The sequence below is a fragment of the Scyliorhinus torazame genome, chromosome 4 (assembly GCF_047496885.1).
Source record: "Scyliorhinus torazame isolate Kashiwa2021f chromosome 4, sScyTor2.1, whole genome shotgun sequence".
Taxonomy (NCBI): domain Eukaryota; kingdom Metazoa; phylum Chordata; class Chondrichthyes; order Carcharhiniformes; family Scyliorhinidae; genus Scyliorhinus; species Scyliorhinus torazame.
In genome coordinates, this window is record NC_092710.1 from 52,813,097 (window position 1) to 52,817,740 (window position 4,644).

Below are 4,644 nucleotides of genomic sequence, written 5' to 3' on the forward strand. Positions count from 1 at the left end.
GCCACAGCGTGGGCCTGGCAGACCCCCACAAAGTGGCCCTTCTTGCTGCACCCTTTGCAGGCGGCGGTGCGGGCCGGGCAGCACTGGCGGGGATGATTCACATGCCCACAGAAGAAACAGCGGTGCCCGGCGGTGTTAGCGGGCCGTCTCGCAGCGCAGGCCTGCGCTGTCAGGGGAAGGTCTGTGGGGCTGCCGCTGTGGGGTGCCACGCAGCCCAGGGGGCTGCTGCGCGGTCGGGCGCATAGGACTGCGTGTTTTGGGAGGCTACGTCCATGGACCCTGCCAGGGCCCATGCCTCTCCAATTCCCAGGGTGTCCTTTTCTAATAGTCTTTGGCGGATCTCAGAAGAGCTCATACCTGCTACGAAGGCATCCCTGATTAAAAGTTCCGTGTGCTCGCTCCCTGAAAATTGCGGGCAGCCACAGTTTCGGCCCAGCACCAGTAGCGCCCGGTAGAAAGCCTCCAACGATTCCCCGGGTCTTTGCCTTCTCGTTGCAAGCAGGTGACGTGCGTAGACCTGATTTACAGGGCGGATATAATGTCCTTTTAACAGTTCGATCGCGGGATCATAGTCCTCCGCCTCCTCGATAAGGGTGTAGATCCCAGGGCTGACCCTTGAGTGCAGGAGATGCATTTTCTGTCCTTCGGAGGGGGTACCTCCGGCCGTCTCGAGGTAGCCTTTAAAGCACGCCAGCCAGTGTTTAAATATTGCAGCCGAGTACTCCGCGTGGGGGCTGAGTTGTAGGTACTCCGGTTTGATTCGGAGATCCATCCTTCCAGCTTAAGTGTAGTCGATTAAATTGATGCATGATCAATTACACTCAAGACAAAGTGATTTCCTAACTGAAGGCTTTAATCGACTAGAACTGTTCCCCAGCAGTTTCGGTACAGAAAGTGAAGGCTGCTGGGATGGCACCAGCTCTGTCAGGGCGGAGCTACGTATCAACAGCCAATGGTAAACTTCTAGGTTTAACCAATGGTCATCAGCCTCTTAGGTACAGCAATACCTGATAATACCACAAACAATACTGATGTTTAATCAAAACAATTGAAATCTGTTCTACACTTGCAAAGCTGTCTGGCAGATTGGTGCTGTGGCTTAGATGGTTAAAGCGCCTGTCTTGTAAACAGGAGATCTTGAATTCACATCTCAGCAATGCCTTTGTACCTTTAGGTCAAAGCATGTATCCTGTGAAGAATGCTTCTCATTTAATGGTGAACACAGAAAATGTTGACAACATTTCTGTGGTACTGACCTTCAAGGTTGCTTTCCCCTGTTTTACGTCAAACTTCCATATCTCCCATTTTTCACGCAACTTCCATTATCCTCATCTACTCCATTGCATGTAACCTCGCTTCAGCTCTGAATAAGGATCACACGGATTTGAAACATTAACTTTGTGTTTGGCTCCACAGACATCCTCAAATTTTATGAGCTTTAATCCAATCATTTTTTGTTTCTCATGCACATTCACAACATGTGCAGTATATTCCTTTGAATGCACGACAGGATTGACCTCAGGAAATCCAGTAGGAACATGTTGAATGTCTGTCAGCGATGTCTGTGAGCAAAGATTGAATGATTAAATGATTTACTCTGATGAAGAGTGACCCTGCCTCGAAACGTTAGCTCGGTTCTCTCTTCACAGATGCTGCCAGACCCACTGAGATTTTCCATCATTTCCTGTTTTTTTTCAGATTTCACATCTGCAGTAATTTGCCTTTTTATTGGACGATATATGTTGCTGCATGTCAGCAAGAACGATTTGGGCGGGATAAAGGATGGGGCGTTTTCCATGAAGATGTGGCGTTGACAGATCTATTTACCCCCTGAAACTTTGCGATTTGCATAATTTGTTACTTTACTAGATGAGCTTACTTGCGTTCACACTCTGCCACAACAAACAACAGAGAACACCCTTTATTCCCTCTCTCAAAATACAATCTGTATCTCTGCAGCTTCCCACTGATATCTCAGCGAACTAAACATAATCTTCAATGTCTTGAAGTCCCAGTGCATGTCCCTGGGTAACAACAGTTGTCACATCACAGGTCATTGGTAAAATGCGAGTCCAAGTTGAAGAATTTGAGAAAGAAAGCCGAAGGGAGGCTGCCGGTCTGCTTGCGAGGGAAATGAGCTGGAGAGGCTGAATGACCAGTGAAGGAACTTCAAAAGATACAATATGAGACTTTGAAGTGAGCTGTGAGAAGGCTTTTGAAATGGGCCTTGGTAGCTCAGTCGGTAGAGCATCAGACTTTTAATCTGAGGGTCCAGGGTTCAAGTCCCTGTCAGGGCTTTGATTTTGGCTCAAGGCATTTGCTTCCCAGTGAATGGTAGGAAATAAAAATAAAGAATGCAGGATGCTTTATGGAAAGTGGAAGAACCGTGACAACGTCGTGTTTGCCAAATTGCAACAGCCGTCCAGAATTTTCAAGAATTTTTGCTAGATTTTCAGTGAATGTAAAACTCTCTCCTTGTCTTGTCCTGCATTATACCACTGTCGTCTTCTGGCCATGTTTAATCACTTCCCAATTCGCAAAATATTTCCTGTTTGTATACTTCTTTCCTGCAGAACTGCTTTTAAATTAATAACTTTCAGAAATAACTGCAATCTTTACAGTTTCAAAAGCCCAGTGACGATGAATATTTTAGTTTGCACTCTCAAAGTCAGCAGGAGAAATCAACAATACCGATGTTTAATCAAAACAATTGAAATCTGTTCTACACTTGCAAAGTTGTCTTGCAGATTGGTGCTGTGGCTTAGATGGTTAAAGCGCCTGTCTTGTAAACAGGAGATCCTGACTTCAAATTTAAGCAGTGCTTTCATGCCTTTAGGTCCAAGCAAGTAGCCTGTGAAGCAATGCTCCCAATTTAATGATGAATGCAGAAATTGTTGGCAAAATCTCTGTGGCACCGACCTTGATGTTTGCTTTATGTCAAACTTTATTCAAACCTTCCTTAGCTCCCATTTTTCACGCAACTTACTTTGTCCTTGTGGTGAACGTATTGCTACTACAATTCACCACTGCATTGTATTGTATTATGTTGATGCCCTTGTGGGCTCCGCCCCCTCAGGGGTGGTATATAAATCTGCAGCTTGTAGGCTGCACTCAGTACAGAGCAGTCGCAGGCAGGCACTACTAATCGTCTCGTGTGAATTGATGGTCGCATCAATTTAATAAGCTAAGATATCGCAATGGAAGCCACCCTCACACCTGATCGACTGGAACTCGACCCACAGGCAACTGAAGCCAAAGGAATCTTTTCACACTGTCTCCGCTGCTTTGAGGCCTACCTCGCCGCCTCCTCCTCGCCCGCCGTCACTGAGGCACATTAGCTGAGTCTCCTCCACGCCCGGGTGAGCCACAGAATCTCGGTACAAATCGAAGACGCGACCACATACGCAGACACGGTCGCGATCCTGAAAAGACATTACGTGAGGCCGGTGAATGAAGTGTTCGCGCGGCATCTCCTCACCGTACGTTGTCAACGCCCCGGGGAAACGCTGGAGGAATATCTACGCGACCTGAGGGTACTCACTCGAAATTTTAACTGCAAGGACGTCACGGCCTCGCAGCACATGGAACTCGCCATCCGGGACACCTATGTGGCTGGAGTCTGCTCCAACTATGTCAGACAGCGCCTGCTCGAAAAGGGCGCCCTCGGCCTAGACGAGACGGTAAAACTATCCACCTAATTAGAGGAAGCCTTCCATAGCCTAAATGCTTTGCCCTCCGACCACGCGATTTCCTCATGGGCAGCGGAGGCGTGACCATCACCCGGCCCGAGGGTGTCCCAGGTTCCTTGGTTGCGTCTTCGATTAGTCCCGAGGGTGGCCCAGGCCTGTGCCGCGCGGCTGCCCGCCCAACCTGGGGGGTGGCGCCTTCCTATTTCTGTGGCCAGAACCAGCATCCCAGGCAGCGTTGCCCAGCTCGGAACACGACCTGCAGCGACTGCGGCAAGAAAGGACATTTTGCCAAAGTCTGTTTGGCCCGACCCAAAGTTTCAAAATCGCAGGCCCGACTCACAGGTCCGCAGACCCCGCAGCGTGGCTGTGTTCCTGCCGGTACCGCCCCCTTCTGATGTGTCATCCGCCTCGTGCTATCCGTGGGGGCCGCCATTTTTAACACTACCCGACACGTGCGACTCATGGGGCCGCCATCTTGGCCGATATCTTCAACGCCACCCGACACGTACGACCGACGGAGGCCGCCATTTGACCGCCATCTTCAACGCCGCGCGACACGTGCGACCGACGGGGGCCGCCATCTTAGCTGCCATCTTGGGACCACCCCGCTACCACCGACCACGCCAGCTACCCGCAGCTTGGCGCTGTCACTCTCGACCAGTCACGGCCCAAGCACCTCAAGAACTCCATGATGACCGTTTGGGTCAATGGGCACGAAACGCCCTTTCTGTTTGACTCTGGGAGCATGGAGAGCTTCATCCATCCGGACACGGTAAGGCGCTGTTCCCTCCAGATTTCCCCCGCATCCCAAACAATCTCCCTTGCTTCCGGATCACATTCAGTGCAGATCCAGGGGTACTGTGTCGCGAACCTCACGATACAGGGCGGCGAGTACGCTAATTTTAAACTATATGTCCTCCCCCATCTCTGCGCTCCTCTCCTGTTAGGACTGGAT

General features: G+C 50.1%; 1 non-coding gene across 1 annotated transcript; it reads left to right on the forward strand.

The window, feature by feature from the left end:
* Nucleotides 1-2,224: 2,224 nt before the first annotated feature.
* Nucleotides 2,225-2,297, forward strand: trnak-uuu (transfer RNA lysine (anticodon UUU)). The gene has a single exon. It is a non-coding gene; the product is annotated as a tRNA-Lys (tRNA).
* Nucleotides 2,298-4,644: the final 2,347 nt, after the last annotated feature.